This window comes from Balaenoptera borealis, assembly GCF_965194805.1.
Source record: "Balaenoptera borealis genome assembly, chromosome: 20".
Classification (NCBI taxonomy): domain Eukaryota; kingdom Metazoa; phylum Chordata; class Mammalia; order Artiodactyla; family Balaenopteridae; genus Balaenoptera; species Balaenoptera borealis.
The window spans coordinates 51,824,313-51,846,946 of record NC_138879.1 but is presented as its reverse complement, the minus strand read 5'-3'; the positions used below and the strand labels follow the sequence as shown (position 1 = coordinate 51,846,946).

General features: G+C 41.7%; 1 long non-coding RNA gene across 8 annotated transcripts in view; it reads left to right on the top strand.

Moving 5' to 3' along the window:
* Positions 1–22,634, top strand: part of LOC309618006 — a 151,996-nt gene that overhangs the window by 63,025 nt on the left and 66,337 nt on the right. For 7 of the 8 annotated variants that reach the window (XR_014238227.1, XR_014238228.1, XR_014238229.1 and 4 more), the window contains one exon: positions 13,645–13,760. This is a non-coding gene — a long non-coding RNA (uncharacterized lncRNA). Of the gene's footprint in view, positions 1–13,644; positions 13,761–19,668; positions 19,786–22,634 lie in introns of those variants that run through there. The other variant, XR_014238234.1, reaches the window with a different exon arrangement.

The following is a 22,634-nucleotide window of genomic DNA, read 5'->3' as shown; positions in this document are numbered from 1 at the left end:
GGCTGAGAAGCAGCTAAGAGGGATGGCTGGAAAGAGAGAAAGATGTTGGAGAGAAAAGTGGTTTTCTCACTATTTGGCTAGAGTGGGAGTGAATGGTAATTATAAAAGTAATGTCAACTAATTGTAGAAATTCATGCATAACAGAAGGGAAAGCCCTCAACTCTTTTTCACTTTGGAGAGGTGACTGATCCTAATAATTTGGTGTATGTCCTTTCACACTTTTCCCAATGCATACATAACACATATAATACAAACTTAAATTCACACCAAACAACAGTTACCTCCCTAAACCTAGAATGCTTCTCTGCCGTTGCCTTCTTAGTCCCTGTGCTAATTCTCTTCCTGACCCCCACATTAGCTTTCTTGCTTTTTCTTCCTCACCCCTAACAGGAAATGAACCTCAAGGCTCAGTCCTTGGTTTCCCGCTCTTCCCTCTACAGTCTTTGCTCTTGAAGATCACTTCCAAGCAGATGACTCCCCAGTTTCCTCTTCAATACCTGACGTATCTCAAGAGTTTCGAGTCTATATCTCCTACAACCTGCTGGATATCTCTTCCTTGATCTCTTACCCACCCCTCTCACTTGGACCTTGTCTACAGCCAAGGTCAGCCATTTGTCTCAAAAGGGCTCCTTCTTCCACATTTCCTGTTTTTGTCATTTATATTCCCCTAAATTCATGTGCTCAGAACCCTGGCTTTGGTCCAATTGTTTCTTCTCTCAATATCTTTCTCCTCCATATCATCTTTTTTTTTTAAATAGATTTTATTTATTTATTTATTTATTTATTTATTGTGTTGGGTTTTCCGTCGCTGTGCACGGGCTTTCTCTAGTTGCCGAGGGCTTCTCATTGCAGTGGCTTCTCTTCTTGCGGAGCACAGGCTCTAGGCACACAGGCTTCAGTAGTTGTGGCACACGGGCTTCAGTAGTTGTGGCTCGTGGTCTCTAGAGCACAGGCTCAGTAGTTGTGGCACACGGGCTTTGTTGCTCCGCGGCATGTGGGATCTTCCCTGACCAGGGCTTGAACCCATGTCCCCTGCATTGGCAGGAGGATTCTTAGCCACTGTGCCACAAGGGAAGTCCCCATATCATCTTTTCATTCCCTCTTTTCACCACCTACACTATGACAGTCATCCTGCCACAGATCTCTCCCTGCCCTTATCCATGTCCTCATAGCTGTCACACCAACCTTTATAAAACACTGTTTACATCTTAATCTTCTATTCCTCCTCAACATGGAATTCCTCACCTTCTTGCTTAGCTGCCACTGTCCCAATTCCTCAACTTGGCGATGATACCTCTCACAGTCTAGCACCAAATTATCTTTCCAATCTCATCACCGTGACTTTTCTATACCTCCTTTCCATTCCAACCCAAATAATTTAATCATTGTTCTCTGAAAACGCCTTTTACCTGTTGACTCCTGGATCTTTGTTCAAACTGCTAACTCAGCTTAAATTCTGATTCCATTTTTCTGAACTTGTCCAAGAACCCTAGTTCAAAACCAAGTCAAACCTTGTCTCCTCCAAGAAGAATTTTCTGACCATCTCCACTGTCAGTGGTACCGTCCCTTCCAGAACCTGAGGACACTGATTATTGATAGACTAGATTGGTCTTTCTATATTATCTCTTTAGATACTTGTTTGGCCTCTTTGAGTTTCCCATGTATAGTGACTATACTTCATTCCTCTGTTTACCTTCAGTGCCTGGCACAGGGCCTGGGCATCACAGATGTTCAATAGCTTTTATGAAATGATCATGCTTGGGGATAGAATGTTGATGGTGTAGAGACAAAGCAGATAAAGTTTGGGGGATAAAGAAGAGGGATATTATGAGAAGAGTTGAGGAATAAAATTGTGGCAGAGGACAAAGAGAAAAGGTCAAAGGAGGGGCAGAAATGGGTGTCTGGGAATGAAGGACATAAACATGAGATTGAGTGAAGATCGTGCTCCCACCTGTCTTTGGTAGGCCCAGGAATAGAGGCCCTATCAAGATGTGGTCATGAGGTGGTTGTGTGACAGGCCTCGGGCTAGGGAGAATTAGCTGGAGTTGGCTCTCTCAGCTCTACTGCAGCAGGCAGCCAATGAATTATTTAATTTAACTCTTACAGAGACTCAAAGAAGCACCTGCTAGAAGGCCTGGTTGCTTGTTTCACAGAAAAGGAAGGGTAAAGATAGGAAAGTATTTTGTTTACTGGATTCGTTCACAAAATGTTTGTTGAGCACCTATTATATACCAGGCACCAAGAATACAGAGATTTTTGTCCTCAAGGAGTTCCTAGTCTGGTGGGGGAAACAAAATGATTAAAAAAAATGCAACTGTATGTTACTATAAGAATGAATTCTATACAGGGTGTGGAGCACAAAGCAGGGATGGGTCAGTTTACCTTGGGGAGACAGAAAAGACTTCTCAGGGGAACAACTTGAACTGAGCCTTGAAATCTGAGTAGGCATCTGCCAGGTTGGTGGGAACAGAGGAGAGTTGGGGAGAGGGGAGGCATTCTGGGCAAATAGGCAGCAAGAGTTCCAGGGAGCTGGTGAAATTTCAGGGAAATTCATGATGTTGGGGCCAGGAAGAGATAAGTGATGTGGTTGGAAAGGAAACAGGAGACTCATGAGAAGAGTTCTTTGGAGTGCTGGTGAGAGATGATAAGGGCCAGCAACAAGGCAGGATTAGCAGGAATAGATGTGGGGGAGGGTGAAAGAGATGCTAAGGAAGTGGAATCGTCAAGACTTATTCCATTGGTGATGGTAGGGAGAGAATGGGGAGAAGAATGTGAGAGAGAGGGTGGAAAAGGGGGAGAGAAGGCAAGAGAGGTTGATCCAGTAAGACTTCCTGGTTCCTGGCTGAGGCAAGTAGGTGTATGATGGTATCATTTACTGAGATGTGGGACACATAAGGAGTGGAAGGATTGGGAAATACAATAAACTTGGTTTTTGGCAAATCAAGTTTGAAGCACCTCTTGGAGTTGTAGAAGAGTACCTCATGGCCCACTTCACTGTCCACTGCTTTGCATATGTAAAGCTTTGATGTCTGAGAAAGGTCAAAAGAATCCTTGGTAGAGTGACTATAAGCAAGTGCAATCCAATTCAAAATAAGTTCTTGAACGTTTACTATGTGCCACACTGTGCAACACACACTAATCTCCAAGGGGACTCTCTCTGCCTTGTTCACATTTGCATCCCAGTGCCTGGTACAGTGACTGATACACAGTGGACATTTAATTAATATTTGTTGAATGAATAACTGAATGTATGAATGAACATGTTTGGTAATGAGAATACAGCAATGAATAGCTCCTGAATCCCTCCCTTCGGAACTTACTGTCTGGTTGGGGAGACAAATGCATGCACGAACAGTGTCAAACAGCATATTAATGCTTGAATAGAAGTTGGATGTAAGGGCAATAAGGACTCGGGGGAGAGGGAGTGACTTACTCAGTCCTTGTGCTGGGTTTTACAGTTTTCTAGGCAGAGAAGAGGAAAAGACATTCCAGGAGGAAGGAACAGACCATATAAAGGCCTAGAAGGGTGAAAGTGTCTGACATGGTTCTCAGACTAACAGTTTAGTGCAGCTGTACTCCACATGGCAATCATCATGCCTGCCATCCTCTTATAAGGAAATATTCCCCATCCACATCCCTTGCTGAGGGAAAGCTCTGAGTGTTCTTGCTTTACACAAAATGAAACTGCTGTTCAGCCACAGGTGACCACTCACCCCAAAACAGACAAATCATAAGCTGTCTAGCAGCCTAAGAGGTATACTTGAGCGGAACCACTGTCAAAACCAGAAGGACCAGGGCCAGTCGCTCACTGTGATGTGAGTATGTCTTTGTGTGTGGTGGTGGTGATGGTGGTGGTATGGAAAACCAGAGAGAATCGGGCAGTTAGCCATAGTATCAAAGATGGAGAGAAACCAGAGAGGCCAAGCTGGCCATAGGAAACAGAAGTTACAAAAAAAGTAGACGCCACGTGGCAGAAAAAAGACATGCTGAGCAGAGGGAGAAGCAGCAGTTGTTTTCAGAGTGAGAAGCAGATGGAATCAGAGGTCATCCAGTTATATCACCATCTACATATATTAAAACCCATTAGTAATGTTAGAATACTTGCTGTCAACCATCAAACATATTTAATAATTCATTAGGAGAGGATATTTGAAATTTCTGTTGTTCTTCCTTTATTCCCAGTGACCCAAGTTTCCTGCTCATATCATTTCTGTTTGAAAACTTCTTTTCGCAAGTCTTAGTTTTTCTTTATCTGAGAATGTCTTTATTTCATCATCATTTCTCCAGGATATTTTTCCTGGATATAGAATTCTGAGTTAACAGTTTTTTTCCTCTCAGCACTTAAAAAATATTATTCTACTTTATTCTGGCCTCCATTGTTTCAAATGAGAACTCCACACTCATTTGAATCATTGTTTCTCTACAGAAGTGTGTTTCTTTTCTCTGGCTGCTTTCAAGATTTTTTCTTTGTTTTTAGTTTTCAGTGGTTTGATTGTGATATGCCTGGGTGACGATTTTTTGTTTGGTTGGTTTTTTATCCTGTTGGTAATTTGGTGAACTTTTTGAATCTATAGGTCTATGTCTTCTATAAAATTTGAGAAGCTTTGTTAAGCCATTATTTCTTTTTAAGAAGTTTTTTCCTATACCACACTCTCTTTCCTGTGCTTCTTTGACTCTGATGACATGAATGTTAGACCTTTTGGTTTTGTCCTACATGTCCTTGAGGCACTGTTTACTTTTTTCAATCTCTTTTCCTCAATGTTATTCAAATTGCATAGTTTCTATAAATATATGTATACTTTTTATTTTATTTATTTATTTTTGGCTGCATCAGGTCTTAGTTTCAGTGTGTGGGCTTCTCTCTAGTTGTGGCGGCGTGCAGGCTCTCTAGTTGTGGCGTGCAGGCTTAGTAGTTGTGTGAGCATGTGGGCTCAGTAGTTGTGGCACTCAAGCTCTTTAGTTGTGGCGCACAGGCTCAGCCTAGTTGCCCTGCAGCATGTGGGATCTTAGTTCCCCGATCAGGGATCAAACTCACGTCCCCTGCATTGGAAGGCAGATTCTCAACCGCTGGACCACCAGGGAAGTCCCTATTACCTGTATTCAAGTTCACTGAATCTTTCTTTCATCAGTTCCTTTCTGTCATTGAGTTCATTCAGTGAATTTTTTTTTTAAATTTTACTTATTTTAATTTTCAGTTCTAGAATATTCATTTGGTTCTTCTTTATATTTTCTATTTATTTCCTGAGATTTTCCATCTCTTCATTCATTTCAACACTGTTTGCCCTTACTTGTTGGAGTATTTTATAATCACTCCTTCAAAGTCTTTGTCAAATAATCCCAACATCTGTCCCAATATCTTCACATTGATATCTATTGTCTCTTCTCATGTGAGTTGAGATATTCCTGGTATGAGTAATTTTGGAGTGTAATCTGGATATTTTGAATATTATGTTATGAGACTCAATCTTGTTTAAGTCCTATAGAGCATGCTGGTATTTTTGTTTTCTCAGGCAATTGAGCTGGTTGGATTCAGTTCACAAATTCCAATCAGTGTTCTGTGGTTGTGGTTTCAGTGCCAGTTCTATTTTCCAGGCCTTTTCAATGCTATTTGGATCTGTCCCACTTTTGTGCCACCCAGTGGCCAGTGGTAGCCTGTCACTTAATTCAGTTCTCAAAGTCTGTTGACTTTGTTCAGTTCTCCTGTCTGTTTGTGATCTGATCTTTACTTGTGCAGTTCAGGAGTGAGCCCAGGAGTTCATATACAACATTTTGGGGTTCCTTTCCTAAGATCTTCCCTCATTGTGGTGCACAGACTTATTGCGGTGGCTTCTCTTGTTGTGGCACGTGGACCCTAGAGCGCATGGGCTCAGTAGTTGCGGCTTGTGGGCTCTAGGGCACCAGGCTTCAGTAGTTGTGGCGCACGGGCTCAGTAGTTGTGGCTCGCGGGCTCTAGAGCGCAGGCTCAGTAGTTGTGGCGCACAGGCTTAGTTGCTCCGCGTCATGTGGGATCTTCCCAGACCAGGGATCAAACTCGTGTCCCCTGCATTGGCAGGCAGATTCTTAACCACTGTGCCACCAGGGAAGTCCAAAAGTATGATCATTTTAACCTTGTAGTGTTTGTTTTGATTTCCTTATGTGACACTGCATTCTTGCATCTCAAATAACTCTTATGGGGTTATTTTCCTTCTTCTTGGGAGCACATTCTCTGAAGGTTTTTATTATTATTATTATTTATTTATTTAATTTATTTATTTGGCTGCGCCAAGTCTTAGTTATGGCATGCACGATCTTCATTGCGGCACGCAGGATCTGCGTTGCGGCATGCGAACTCTTAGTTGTGGCAGTGGAATCTAGTTCCCTGACCAGGGATCAAACCAGGCCTCCTGCATTGGGAGCGTGGAGTCTTAGCCACTGGACCACCAGGGAAGTCCCTCTCAGAAGTTTTTTTTAAAGCATACCTTTAGAAGTAAATTTCCTCATTATTATTTTTTAATTTGAAAACACCTTTATTTGAGTTTTGCTGGGCTCACATTTCTTGGTTCACCAATGCTTTCTTTCAGTATGACAAATACCTGATTCCATTGTTTTCTGTCTTCCATTGTTGCTACTGAGACTTTTGTTGTCATGCTAACTCTTGCCTTTGCTGGTGATCTTTCCTTTCTTTCTGACTATTTACAGGGCCTTTTCATCTATGGTATTCTGAAGTTTTACTCTTGAGTTTCTGGTTATGAATTTATGTTCATTTTTTTCTGCTTGAGAAGCGCTGATCTGTGAGTGTTAATGCTTCATTTGTTCTAGAATACCATTAACCAATATTGGTTAAAATATTTCCTTTTGTCTCTTATGACCATACTTTCCTTCTAAAACTCTAGTTATTTCTATATTATACCTTCTCATTTTATCCTCCATGTCTCTAAATCTTTCTTTCTTTTTTTTTTTTTTAAAGATTTATTTATTGATTGATTGATTGCTATGTCGGGTCTTCGTTTCCGTGCGAGGGCTTTCTCCAGTTGCGGCGAGTGGGGGCCACTCTTCATCGCAGTGCGCGGGCCTCTCACTATCGTGGCCTTTCTTGTTGCGGAGCACAGGCTCCAGGCGCGCAGGCTCAGTAGTTGTGGCTCACGGGCCCAGCTGCTCCGCGGCATGTGGGATCTTCCCAGACCAGGGCGCGAACCCGTGTCCCCTGCATTAGCAGGCAGATTCTCAACCACTGCGCCACCAGGGAAGCCCCTAAATCTTTCTTTTATATTTTTTCATTTCTGTATCTGTTTTTCTCATATTCTGGATACATCCTTTTGACAAATCTTCCAGTTCTTTCATTGTTTCTTTAATTGTTCCAAATGTTCTTTTAAAGCCATCCTTTAAGACTTTAATTTCAACAATCCTATTTTTTCTTGTTTCTAGAATATGTTTTTTCCTGATCCATCCATTCAATCTGGGTCACTTTTTTTATATGCTTTCATTTGTAAATACAACTCTTTTTACTGTTTAAGCATTTCATATGTATTTGTCACTGTATTTGTCACTTCTAGTAGCTTTATTCCCTTGGGCTCTAACTCTGTTTTTTTCTTGTTGCTTCAGATTTTACTCATAGTGGCTGGCTTCCTTGTGTGTTTGATAATCTTTGTGAATTGATTGCTTAATCTTAATATGTGGGAGAAGCTTTCTTGCAGAGAGTGTTTGCTTTGGCTTCTGGAGTAGTCAGGGAGTGCTCCAGTGTAAGACCACTTTATCCTTCCTTTGAAGGTACTGGCTCGGATTAGGAGTTGCCTGCTGTTGTTTCAAGGTTAAATGCCCCCTGCAACATTATCCCTCTAGAAATCGGGACTCTGTGCATCCCTGCCTGTCCTGGATGCCTGTCCATACAAGCTGGAAACCTGCCTCTCTTTCTCCTCGTCACTCTAGCCCTCTGCTAACCGAAACACGTAAAAGAACAATTTAGAATTACTGGACAGGAAATTTATAATCAGTGAAAACCACAACAGTATATAGGATAAGTTCTAGACTGAAAACAGTCTATTTTATTTAAAAAATTATCATTCAATTCAAGTTTTCAAATTTATTTGCATGGCGTTGAGCAAAGTCATTTATGGTATTTTAAGTGTTCTCTATCTCTTTATTTCCTTCCATTATTTGTTCTTTTGTATATTTGCACTTTCTCACTTCCTCATTTTTGATTGGGCTGATGAGTTATTTACCTTTAAAAAAAGTATTTTAGATTTATATAGTAGTTCTGTTTTTCTTGTTTTCTAATTTATTATAATTTGGTTTTCTTCGTTTGTTCCTTTCTGCAGCTTTCCTTCGGTTTATTTTGTTATTATTTTCTCTCTTTTAAAAAAGATGCTTATTTCTCCATTTTGTTTTGAAATATGTATTTAAGGTGATTAAGTATTCCTCTGAGTACTACTTGAGCCACATTTCATAGATTCTGGTATATATTCTTTACATTATTATTTTATCATTTCCATTAATTCTTTTGTTTTGGGTTATGTTTCCCTTTTGACCCAATTATATGAAAGAGAGCTTTATTTTTAACTTCCAGAACAGAGAGGACTCTTTGATTTTCTTATTAAATTCATTTGTTGCAATATGATTATAGGATATTTTCTGCATTATTTCTGTTTTGGGGGGGTTTGAAATATTTCGTAAAGTCTTAAATATGATTAATTTTCATAAATATTATTGGCCACTTGAAAGGATGAAGTATCCTCTACTTTCAGGATGCAAAGTTTGATATATATCAGTAAGGTCTACTTTGTTAATTATATTGTTTAGGTCAACTCTATTTTTAGGGTTTTTATTTTAACTTTGTTTTTTTTTTTTTTTGGCCTCACTGCATGGCTTGCAGGATCTTAGTTACCCAACCAGGGATTGAACCTGGGCACCAGCAGTGAAAGCGCCGAGTCCTAACCACTAGACCGCCAGGGAATTTCCCTATTTTTAGTTTTTTAAAAAATTATTATTTGTTTTTGATTGGATGAAGCAAGTAAATTAAAGCCTCTTTTTTATTAGCACTTCTTCTTTTCCAATTTGTATTCCTTTTATTTCTTTTTCTTCTCTGATTGACGTGGCCTTCCAAAACTATGTTGAATAATAGTGGTGAGAGTGGACATCCTTGTCTTTTTCCTGATCTTAGAGGAAATGCTTTCAGTTTTTCACCATTGAGTATGATGCTTGCTGTGGGTTTGTCATATATGGCCTTTATTATGTTGAGGGTAGGTTCCCTCTATGCCCATTTTCTGGAGAGCTTTTATCATAAATGGGTGTTGAATTTTGTCAAAAGCTTTTTCTGCATCTATTGAGATGATCATATGGTTTTTTTTTTTTTTAAATAGCTACTCTATTTATTTATTTATTTATTTTTAGCTGTGTTGGGTCTTCGTTTCATGCAAGGGCTTTCTCTAGCTGCGGCAAGCGGGGGCCACTCTTCATCGCGGTGCGCGGGCCTCTCACTATCGTGGCCCCTCCCGTTGCGGGGCACAGGCTCCAGACGCGCAGGCTCAGCAGTTGTGGCTCACGGGCCTAGTTGCTCCGCGGCATGTGGGATCTTCCCAGACCAGGGCTCGAACCCATGTCCCCTGCATTAGCAGGCAGATTCTCAACCACTGCGCCACCAGGGAAGCCCGATCATATGGTTTTTATTCCTTAATTTGTTAACATGGCGTATCACATTGATTGATTTGCGTATACTGAAGAATCCTTGCATCCCTGGGATAAATCCCACTGATCATGGTTTATGATCCTTTTAATGTGTTGTTGGATTCTGTTTGCTAGTATTTTGTTCAGGATTTTTGCACCTGTGTTCATCAGTGATGTTGGTCTGTAATTTTCTTTTTTTGTGATATCTTTTTCTGGTTTTGGTATCAGGGTGATGGTGGCTTCATAGAATGAATTTGGGAGTGTTCCTCCCTCTGCAATTTTTTGGAAGAGTTTGAGAAGGATCAGTGTTAACTCTTCTCTAAATGTTTGATAGAATTCGCCTGTGAAGCCATCTGGTCCTGGACTTTTGTTTGTTGGAAGATTTTAATTGCAGTTTCAATTTCATTACTTGTGATAGGTCTGTTTATATTTTCTAATTCTTCCTGGTTCAGTCTTGGAAAATTGTATTTTTCCAAGAATTTGTCCATTTCTTCATGGTTTTCCATTTTATTGGCATATAGTTGTTTGTAGTAGTCTCTTATAATCCTTTGTATTTCTGCAGTGTCAGTTGTGATTTCTCCTTTTTCATTTCTAATTTTACTGATTTGCATCCTCTCCCTTTTTTTCTTGATGAGTCTGGCTAAGGGTTTATCAATTTTGTTTATCTTCTCAAAGAACCAGCTTTTAGTTTATTGATCTTTGCTATTGTTTTCTTTGTTTCTGTTTCATTTATTTCTGCTCTGATCTTTATGATTTCTTTCCTTCTACTGACTTTGGGTTTTCTTTGTTCTTCTTTCTCTAGTTGCTTTAGGTGTAGGGTTAGATTGTTTATTTGAGATTTTTCTTGTTTCTTGAGGTGAGATTGAATTGCTATAAACTTCCCTCTTAGAACTGCTTTTTTTTTTTAATTTTATTTTATTTTATTTTTATACAGCAGGTTCTTATTAGTTATCTATTTTATACGTATTAGTGTATATGTGTCAATCCCAATCTCCCAATTCATTCCACCACCACCACCACCCCCCAGCCACTTTCCCCCCTTGGTGTCCGTACGTTTGTTCTCTACATCTATATCTCTATTTCTGCCCTGCACACTGGTTCATCTGTACCATTTTTCTAGGTTCTGCATATATGCATTAATATACAATATTTGTTTTTCTCTTTCTGACTTACTTCACTCTGTATGACAGTCTCTAGATCCATCCACGTCTCTACAAATGACCAAATTTCGTTCATTTTTATGGCTGAGTAATATTCCATTGTATGTATGTATCACATCTTCTTTAGCCATTCGTCTGTTGATGGGCATTTACGTTGCTTCCATGACCTGGCTATTGTAAATAGTGCTGCAGTGAATATTGGGGTGCATGTGTCTTTTTGAATTATGGTTTTCTCTGGGTATATACCCAGTAGTGGGATTGCTGGGTCATATGGTAATTCGATTTTTAGTTTTTTAAGGAACTTCCATACTGTTCTGCATAGTGGCTGTATCAATTTACATTCCCACCAACAGTGCAAGAGGGTTTCCTTTTCTCCACACCCTCTCCAGCATTTGCTGTTTGTAGATTTTCTGATGATGCCCATTCTAATTGGTGTGCAGTGATACCTCATTGTAGTTTTGATTTGCATTTCTCTAATAATTAGTGATGTTGAGCAGCTTTTCATGTGCTTCTTGGCCATCTGTATGTCTTCTTTGGAGAAATGTCTATTTAGGTCTTCTGCCCATTTTTTTTTTTTTTAAAGGTTTGCATTTCTTGTAAAATTTATTTTATTTTATGGTTGTCTAGGGTCTTCGCCTCTGTGCGAGGGCTTTCTCTAGCTGTGGCAAGTGGGGGCCACTCTTCATCGCGGTGTGCGGGCCTTCCCACTATCACGGCCTCTCCCGTTGCGGACCACAGGCTCCAGACGCGCAGGCTCAGCAACTATGGCTCATGGGCCCAGCTGCTCCGCGGCATGTGGGATCTTCCCAGACCAGGGCCCGAACCCACGTCCTCCGCATTGGCAGGCAGACCCTCAACCACTGCGCCACCAGGGAAGCCCCCTGCTCATTTTTTGATTGGGTTGTTTGTTTTTTTAATATTGAGCTGCCTGAGCTGTTTATATATTTTGGAGATTAATCCTTTGTCCATTTATTCGTTTACAAATATTTTCTCCCATTCTGAGGGTTGTCTTTTTGTCTTGTTTGTAGTTTCCTTTGCTTTGCAAAAGCTTTGAAGTTTCATTAGGTCCCATTTGTTTATTTTGTTTTTATTTCCATTACTCTAGGAGGTGGATTAAAAAAGATCTTGCTGTGATTTATGTCGAAGAGTGTTCTTCCTATGTTTTCCTCTAAGAGCTTTATAGTGTCCAGTCTTACATTTAGGTCTCTAATCCATTTTGAGTTTATTTTTGTGTATGGTGTTATGGAGTGTTCTAATTTCATTCTTTTACATGTAGCTGTCCAGTTTTCCCAGCACCATTTATTGAAGAGATTGTCTTTTCTCCACTGTATATCCTTGCCTCCTTTGTCATAGATTAGTTGACCATAGGTGCGTGGGTTTATCTCTGGGCTTTCTATCCTGTTCCATTGATCTATATTTCTGTTTTTGTGCCAGTACCATATTGTTTTGATTACTGTAGCTTTGTAGTATAGTCTGAAGTCAGGGAGTCTGATTCCTCCAGCTCCGTTTTTTTCCCTCAAGACTGCTTTGGCTATTCGGGGTCTTTTGTGTCTCCATACAGATTTTAAGATTTTTTGTTTAGAACTGCTTTTGCTGCTTCCCATAGGTTTTGGGTCATCGTGTTTTCATCGTCATTTGTTTCTATGTATATTTTGATTTCTTCTTTGATTTCTTCAGTGATCTCTTGGTTATTTAGTAGCACACTGTTTAGCCTCCATGTATTTGTGTTTTTTACAGTTTTTTTCCTGTAATTGATTTTTGCCAATTGTACCCTTTAGCTTTATAAAGTAACCTTGCTTTCTTGGCTCAAATTCCACCTTGTCGATTATTAAAATCATGACTTCTGCTTTAAAAAACTTGTTGTATACCATTGCCCATGTTTTAATCTTTAAAATAAACTTTATTTTTAAGATTGGTTCTTGATTTACAGAAAAATTGTACTGAGATTTACATAAAAATTGTACAAAATTGAAGGTTGTACTGAGAGTTTTCATATACTCCACACCTGGTTTCCTCTATTGTTAACATCTTAGGTTAGTACAAGGCTTTAAACATGAAGAGAGTGGGAGGAAGCAAATAACACAAATTGATAATGTAGTAAGTGGAGAAACAAGAATACACATAAAACATTTAAAAATAAACTAGTAAAATAAGCAAATCTCAAACGAGCTTTATTTTTTTCACAAAGTGAGAGAGTAGGAATAAACCATGAGAAGGAATGAAAGAAACACCACTTATACAGTACAGGCTTAAAAAAAAAAATGTAGTAACTGCAGCAGGGATAGACAGGAGGGAGTACTCTAGGATTCCCTGGTAATTTACAAAGCCTGTTGTTTGAACCTCATCATTACCTGACACATCTAGGTTTCTTTTGTTTGTTTGGTTTGGTTTGGTTTTTTTGGCCATGCCGTGGCTTGCGGGATCTTAGTTCCCTGACCAGGGATCGAACCTGGGCCCCTGCAGTGAAACTGCCAAGTTCTAAACACTGGACCACCAGGGAATTCTCCATGCATAACATGGATAACATTTTATCCAGTTAAAAGTGTCAACGGTCCTCTTTTTAAGTAATTATTGTTGCTTTGATTTCAGCCAGTCCACAAAGTAGAAAATATAACCCACCTGGTCTGAAGATGAGACACTAAAACCACACATTTTAATTCCTCAGTTTATTGCTCATGGTTTAAATAGAGAGCCCTCTAGGGGGCAGCAGTGGAATAACAGGAGCTGCTGTTTGGATATTGTGGAGAAGAGGGAGAGACAAAATGGTGACCTCTAGACCAGAGCTTCTAGGTAAAAGAGAAGACTTGGCGTTAGAACTCTTGATCCTTTCTCTTACTGTTTACAGATGGCCACCATGTCACACACTGCAGTGGAAACCATTGACAGAGGATCCAATGTGAGTGCCCACCTGGAGTTGTGCAGCAGTGCAGCCCTACAGGAGTAATACAGATGGAGTGAGAGGTAAGAACTGATCAAAGTCAGATCAAAGGAATGTGATCGAGATTCCCAAAGGTGTTTTGAGCCTGGTGTAAAAGGAAGGGAGAGAGAGGATTGATGGGAAAATTAGGGGTGTGTAGTCCAAATGGGAATCACCATTAACAAAGATTTAGAGGCAATAGTAAGCCTCTTATGTGCAGTGATTCCTGGGCAGATTGTCTCAGTAAAAGAAGAATCATTGCACCAGCCTCTCCTGGTAGATTAGGGTGGAATTTTTTTTTTTTATTGAAGTATAGTTGATTTATAATGTTGTGTTAATTTCCGCTGTACAGCCAAGTGCTTCAGTTATACATATATATATTCTTTTTTTTAATATATTCTTTTTCATTATGGTTTATAATAGGATACTGAATATAGTTCTCTGTGGTATACAGTGGAACCTTGTTGTTTATTATGGTGGAATGATTTGAAGACTGGAGTGAGTCCTTGGCCCACCCACATTCAGTCTTTTTTTTTTTTTAATTTATTATTTATTTATTTATTATTTTTGACTGCATTGGGTCTTCGTTGCTGCATGCGTGCTTTCTCTAGTTGCGGTGAGCGGGGGCTACTCTTCGTTGCGGTGTGTGGGCTTCTCATCGCGGGGGCTTCTCTTATTGCTGAGCATGGGCTCTAGAGCACAGGCTCAGTAGTTGTGGCGCACGGGCTTAGTTGCTCCGCAGCATGCGGGATCTTCCCGGACCAGGGCTGGAACCCGTGTCCCCTGCATTGGCAGGCGGATTCTTAACCACTGCGCCACAAGGGAAGTCCCCCACATTCAGTCTTGATAGTTTAATTTGGATGTCAGTGACCCCTTTTCCAACTGTCTGCTTAATTTCTTCCCATACGTGTCCCACTGTTACTCTAACTTAAACAATTTTTCTTCTCTCTAGCCCAGTCAATGCCAATACTCATAACCTCAGGCTCAATCTTTTAATCTCCCTCATTCACTCCTCTTCTGAAACTCAGTCAGTCTTCAGGTTCTTTCAATCTGTACCTCACAAAGTTTCTCCGGAAAAACTTCGAAGTGGCCAATGCAAAAATTCTGAGAATTTATGATTTCTTGAGACTGTCTTTTATTACCCGTCTGAGAAGGCAAGTTCTAAGCTAAAACTCCACCTCTTGCTTGGTGAGATAGTGAGTGGGTTGCTGAAAGGTTGGCGGCAGGAGGTGATTTTTAATGGATCATACGTGTCTGTTTCTGCCTTATTAACTGTATTATGTTAACCTTATTTAAATTGCCGCAAATATTTGTGGAAAGCTGTGGGGCATAGATAAACTGAATGTGTAAGATGTTTCAAGGATTCAGACTCTCTGTATCTGTCATGTCCTTGCCATCCCACAGCCCTTACCCCAGGCCAGGGTAGGCTCCTCATATTGAGATGACACCAATAATTTCCAGACTGGTCCTTTGGTCTCTACATTTTAAGAGTTATCTTTTTTTTTTTTTAAAGATTAATTTTTTATTATTTATTTATTTAATTTATTTTTGGCTGTGTCGGGTCTTAGTTGCGGCATACAGGCTCTCTGTTGTGGTGTGTGGGCTTCTCTCTAGTTGTGGCGTGCGAGTTTTCTCTTCTGTAGTTGTGGTGCGCAGGCTCCAGGGCACGTGGCCTCTGTAGTTGTGGTGCACGGGTTCCAGAGCGCATGGGCTCTGTAGTTGGCAGCACGCGGGCTCTAGTTGCGGCGCGTGGGCTTAGTTGCCATGCGGCATGTGGGATCTTAGTTCCCTGACCTGGGATCGAACCAGCGTCCCCTGCATTGGAAGGCAGATTCTTTGCCACTGGACCACCAAGGAAGTCCCAAGAGTTATCTTTTTATACACTGTTTTGCTCATGCTCTTAATCCTAGCTTTGATTCTTCCTCTCAACTGGCCCTTGATCTTGTTAGATTTGGTTATACGTCATGCTTTTTTTTTTTTTTTTTAACCCTTTTAAGCACATGGGCCTGGTGGAAACAGCAGTGAATCTACAATATCCCTTTTTGTTGTGTTCTTGGAGAAAAATGGGAGCTTCCACATGGTACGTGGGTTCCAGGAGTGCTAGTCCAACTGCACCCACTTAGGGATTCAGGCTGCTGACCTTTGCATTTGATCCTCCTCTTCTGTGTTCTGAGGGATGCCCTATTACAGGTTACCTGGCCCAGGTTGGCAGAAACACACTAACTAGTGCATATCAAGATGTACATGGAGGCAACATGGCTAAGCTAGGGCCCTCTAAGGATGTGGGGAAATCAGAAGACTTAGAGGCTGAGAGACCAGAGGTTAGACAGTAAAAGGGATACAAAGACCAGAAATGTGTATATACACAGAGGGAGTGGAGTCCTGGGGGTCCTGGCCTTTGGATTATGTGGCTCATTCATAGCAGGTATTTGAATGTCTGTCAACACGGAATGAATCTTGGAACTCTGAGGTACTATGGAACGTTTTGCAACCATGTAGGAACTATGGAACTATGGCCCCGGAGGGGCCACTGCTACTCACGGCCAGGTTTGGGAGTGGAGGTGGGGACCCCCAGAAGAAATGCAACTCAGTTGTTCTGCCTGCCAAACATTAACTTGCACGTCCTACCAACACTTTAAACTCCTTGTATCTAAAACTGAACACCTCATCTTTGTTCCCAAACTGGCTTCTTCTCCTGACATTACTGTTGCTGACAGTTGCTCCGGTTCATCAGCTTGTATCCTTTTTCCCCCCTTCTCTTCTATATCTAAAGTCTCAAGATTTTGAGAATATTTTCTAGGCAAGAGTAAGTTTTATTTTGCTACCTTCCACCTAGCAATACATACTGGACTCACTTTTAGAAAATTTTAGTATTTCTATGTCAGGACAACAGTACCCATTCCTGTGTGCTCCTGTATGTTTCAGAAGCTTAGACCTCTGTCCTAGCTTTCTCATTCTTGCACTCAAGCATGCTGCAGTGATTTTCCTCCATCGCCAGACTTTTGATTTCTCTCTTCCACTCCTGTCACCCTCATGCAGGACTTTAGCCACCTCTCTCCTTGGGCAGGCACGAATAATCTGGGCTGTTCTCTTTGCCCTTTGATCTACTTTCTTAAAGATTTCTCAGTTGTTGTGGAACATTCTCCAGTGATCCTATAGTGTTTATGGTGATCTCTCTTGATTTCAACTCTATTTCCAGATATTGTTCTCTGCTTGCTGTTGTTGGTTGTTTTCTTCCCCCCCATATGTACCACATTTCTTCCCAGCAAAATGGTAGCTCTCCAAAAGCAGAACCAACACTTTTGTTTAACAAATTATATTCCTACTCTACTTCATACTGATTGCTAGAGAATTCTGGAGAGCTGCCCTGCGATATGTACTGAATAAATGCTAAGTAACTTGACTTAATAGGACAGATGGGACCTCTCTGTCTTATTTCTTAAAGCTGCGTGTGAATCTGTAATTAGCTCAACATAAAAAGAGTTTAACATTGAAAATAAAAACGCAAGGCTCAAGATTTTGACACAATCATCCGTCACACTTCCTCTCCTCCATTCACAAATTGCTATAAAGATTCTTTGCTACAATAACATATGAATGCTTGTTGAATTTGAAGCATTTTTGTTTACATCGTTCCAGCCAGATGGCTTAGGCTTTTAAAATCCTAAACAACTGTTGGGCTGTTTCTTTTCTCTGGGGTCCGAGTGAAGGGGGACGTGGAGGGTAGAGGTTGTACCTTGAAGACAGGGTGCAGCCCTGGGAAGCACCTCATGGTGGCCTCAGCGGTGACCTCAGCCAGTAGATGGGTGTTCGGCAGATGACATCGGAGCTGGTGCAGTTGGAAATCTGAATTTTGGACCCAGGACTTTGCCAGGAGCCAGGCAAGTGGAGGATCTGAGGGCAAGAACAGTCGTGGGGTCTGGGAGCTGGGGCTGGGAGGCTGGATCTGGGAAAAAGAGAAATTAAGTATTCATGGACCTCTCATCATACGTAAGACACCATGTGCAGCCCATCTATAACCAGCAGAAGGAAAATACAGGCCCTTTTGGACACTCTCGTTTTAGTCACAGGGAGACAAAGTGTTCCAGAGTTCTTCCGCCAGCTCTGAGGTTTCCACAACTTGCCTGTTTCTCTTGGCTTTATGAGTACCGGGAGGCTCCTCCATCTAGTACTGCTTGGTAGCCAGCAGGTGGCGCTCAAAGCTCAAAGTAGGCTAAAGAGCCTTCCTGGATTTGCCAGTTATCTTATGAAGATAGAGAACAAATAACCAAGAAGAGGTCGGTTCCATTCCTGCCCCTCCCTGCTCCATCTCCCTCCCCTTCCCCAACCCCCATCGCTAGGTACAGAGGGTCAGTCCGTGTAAATATAACCAGGCCATTGAGTTGGAATCTTGGAGTACAAATACTTTTGAGCTGATGAAAAAAATTGCTACTATGTAAATAGGTTAGGTTGAGGCAAGCCTCGACCCAGTGTCAGGACTGCTGACCCCAGAGCCCATCCCAAGGCTGCAGGGAGACGAAGAGGGTGCCTTTAGGGTGGCCTCCAGTGTCCAAGGCCAGAATACACCCAGAGAGGGTGCTCTAAAGCCCCGCTGAGCCCTAAATGCCTGTGCCCTTGTAGCCAGCACTCTCCTTCTGTCCATTCTAAGTGCTGCCAGCCACCCTGGATGGGCAAACAGGATAGATGGTGGACTCAGAGGGGTGGGGGGAGAAGGGAAAGAGGAAGGGTGCAGCCAAGAGCAGGACTGTTTGGAGGGCAGGGCCAGCAGCTGGGTTATAAAGGAACCCTGCTAGGGCAGCGACCACAGCCCAGGTGAGAAGCTCCCAGCGACACCTGGCATCCCTCCCTTCCTCTCACGTTCTGCCCAGAGTTTGCCAGGCCCTTTGCTCCCTAGAGAGCCTAGACTCAGAGGGGCCTTTCCCTGTGTATGGGCTGCAACCTACAGATGCCTGCCCAGAGACCTCGGGAGCAGAGTTAAGGGGCCGGCTGGAGATCATCCAGATGCACGGAGAAAAAGACATCCTTTCCTTCCTTCCCTCACTCATTTAATATTTACAGAGTACCAGGACTTCCGTGGTGGTCCAGCGGTTAAGACTCTGCACTCCCAATGCAGGGGGCCTGGGTTTGATCCCTTGTCAGGGAACTAGATCCCACATGCATGCCGCAACTAAAGATCCTGCACAGGGCAATGAAGACCCCGCGTGCTGCAACTAAGACTCGGTGCAGCCAGATAAATAAATAAATATTTTTTAAAAAATTCACTGAGTACCAATCACATGCCTGGCCCTTCTCTAAGCCTTACATCATGGGGGTGGAGGAATGGGGAGGGAGCAAAAAAAGTGAATTAAGACATGCCTTCTGAACTATCATGTGTGGGGAAAAGTCAGCCTCAGGTACTGACATAGGAGGGCTCGAGGTATGGAATACTCAGATTGCTTCTGTTTGTCACGTCTGGGGAGTGTTGCACATGGAGGAGACCCACAGCCTGGTTTTGTTCCCAGGGACGGAGGGAACAGCAAGTACAAAGACAAAGAAGCCTGAGAATGTTTGCTGGAGGGTGCGAGGTGGGGACAGGGTGATACAGGGCAAATGATTCCAGGATGGTTAAGTGCCCTACTCCAGCGGTTCACTCCTCACAGATGAGGCACAATGTCCATCGGTCTCGGAGGAATTGTTTCTTAACTGAGAAGAAAGCAGCTCAAGTCCAAGTAATGGTGGAAATTCAGGCATCAGGAGTGTGTGTGTCTATGGCCCAAGGTCAGGGTGAGCAGGATAGATTGGGTAGAGAGGTCTTTGCCCTTTTTCTTGCCTTTATTATTCCTCCCCAGTCACAGATGTCTCTCTTCAGCTCAGTAGTTAAGGGTGGATCTGCCTCTGCAGAGACCAGCATCGTACACTTGGATGACGTGTCTCTGATCAGCGATGCCCAATGGCTTCCTCTCTCCTTCTCAGATCCTGGCGCTGGAGCAATGCCATATTTCTCTGGCTCCCAGCCTCCGCTTCTTGGCTTTGCTCTGAGCGTGGTCCCCAGATAGCTGTGTTTCTACCACTATTACCAAGAGATCATGCCTACCAGAGCCAAGCTGGGTGCCCAGAGCACCAGCATCCATTCTGGGGCCACAGCTGGAATTGGACCACCGTGGCCAGTGGATGAGTATCTTGGCTTGGTTCTTTGACATAGGTTCTAACAGTTTAGGTCAGGAGGTCAGATCCTGGGTGGAAGAAGGAATGTCTGAATGCTTTCCACCAGCCTGGACTACTTCTCACCCTCGTGGAAGCACTGGTGCTTCAGAATGGTCCAGCTTTATCTCTAAGCACCCTGCTTCCCCAGTGAGTCCTGCGAATTTTGAGTGACCCTCCGCCTCCTACTCTGAATTGCCAAGAGGAAGTGGATTGAAGTATAGCCAGGGAACCCAAGTGTGCTGATCCAGGTGTGCTATAGCCATTGCTCCAATTCCCCCAGGTGTTGCCTTTAGCAGTCCCTGATGCTAACGGTAAGCGAAACCTGCCCAGTGCCAGGGAAGCACTGAGAGGCTGAGCATTGCCCAGGGAGCTCTACTCCCAGCCTGAAGGGAAAACCCTAAGGATACACTGGGACTGGGAAAGGGAAAAGGGTGGAGGGATATCTCTGGCAGAGTTATCAACTAAGCAAACAAGCTTATGCACTGTATTTAATATTTTCAACACCATCAGAATCACTTTTTATTTCTCCTGAAAGAGGAAGCTGAATCTTAAACTGTTATCTTAAACCTTCAAGACAGAGGCTCCTTAATGTCCATGAAGAAAAGAGTAAACTATTACTTTTTTAATATTATTCTGATATTAGAAAAAGTATTCTCTTCCTAAAGGAAAAAAAATACTTTTTATACCGAGGAACTGAGAAATATATTTGCTTTGAAATTAATTTTTTTCCTTTAATATGTAATCTTGCCAGGAAGCAAGATACAAGTTTTGCAACATTCTTAAAAGAAACACTTATAATTTTAGATCGTGTTCCTCCTTAGGTTAAAAGGTAGGAGACTTGGGTTTTGTTTTTTGTTTTTGTTTTTTTTTAAACAAAGAATTGCTTTATTAACACAAACACACAAACTATAAAGCACTAAAATTTAAATATCTAAGTCATAGCAAGCAGGTGACAATTCAACATCCAGGGTCGACCAAATGCTTGTCAGAGCAACAGATAAGGCTCCCAGGGTGGGACCTCCCTGGTGGTGCAGTGGTTAAGAATCCGCCTGCCAATGCATGGGACACTTGTTTGATCCCTGGTCCGGGAAGATCCCACATGCCGTGGAGCAACTAAACCCGTGTGCCACAACTGCTGAGCCCTTACTCCACAACTACTGAGCCTGCGTGCCACAACTACTGAAGACCGCGCACCTAAAGCCCATGCTCCACAACAAGGGAAGCCACCGCGATGAGAAGCCCGTGCACCACAACAAAGAGTAGCCCCCACTCGCTGCAAGTAGAGAAAGCCCGCGTGCAGCAATGAAGACCCAATGCAGCCAAAACTAAATAATTTTTTTAAAAAAAGTACTAGTCAAGCCAAGAGACGGGACTTGATTCAAAAGTACAAGAGGAAGAAGTCAAAGAAAGAGAATCGCAGACATTAGAGTTAGCAAAACAAAGACTGTAACATAATGGGATTCATGTGTTGAAGAAAATAGGTGAAATGATAAACAATTTCACCAGAGAACTGTAATCAATAAAAATGAATCAAATGGCAACTCTAGAGCTGAATGATGCAACAGCTGAGATAACGATTTCAATTAGGTAGATTTACAGCAAATAAACCCAGCATAAAATTGGATTAATATGTAAAGCAATTATACTCCAATAAAGATGTTTAAAAAATTGGATTAATAAACCAGAAAACAGGTCAATAGAAAATAACATAGTAGAGAAAGAAGGAAAAATAGAAAATAAAGAGCATAGGTATGTTGAACACAATTAGAACACATGTTCTAACATGTGGAATTCTAGAAGAAAAGAGAATTAGGCAAAAGCAATTTGAAGAGATAATGGCCAAAAATTTCTCAAAACTGAGTAAAGATATCAACCCAGAGATTCAAGAATCTCTGTGAACCCCAAGCCCCCAAGCAGAATAAGTACAAAGAAAACTACTCCCAGGCTTATAATAGCAAAAGTGCTAAAACAAACAAACAACCACAACAACAAAAAATAGAAAACTATAAATGCAGCCAGAGGGGGGAAAAAGATAACTAAAGGAACAATAGCTGAGGTGTCATCTCCATTTCCCAACAAAAACGAGGGAACCAGAAGACAACAGAATGATATTTTTAAAGTGCTAGGAGAAAATAACTTTCACCTCTAAGTCTATACTCAGTGAAAATATCCTTCAAAAATACAAAGTAAAGATATTTTTAGACAAACAAAAAACAGAGAATTCATCACTATCATATCTGCTCAAAAACAAATACTAAAAGGAGTTTTTTAAGCAGAAAGGAATGGTTCCAAATAGGAACACAAAAATATAAGAAGAGCACACACACACACACACACACACACACACACACACACACACACTGGAATACTATTCAGCCATGAGAAAGAATGAAATTCTGCCATTTGTGACAACATGGATGGTCCTAGAGGGCGTTATGCTAAGTGAAATAAGTCAGAGAAAGACAAATGCTGTATGATTTCACTTATATGTGAAATCTAAAAAAGCTGAACTTGTAGAAACAAAGAGTAGAATGGTGGTTACCAAAGGTGGGGGGGTGGGGAGATGTTGGTCAAACGTACAAACTTCTAGTTAGAAGATGAATAGGTTCTGGGAACGTAATGCACAGCACTGTGATTATAGATAATCATACTGTACTATATATATACGTGAAAGCTGGTAAGTGAGTAGGTCTTAAATGTTCTCACCACGTAAAAGAAATGATAATGATGTGACG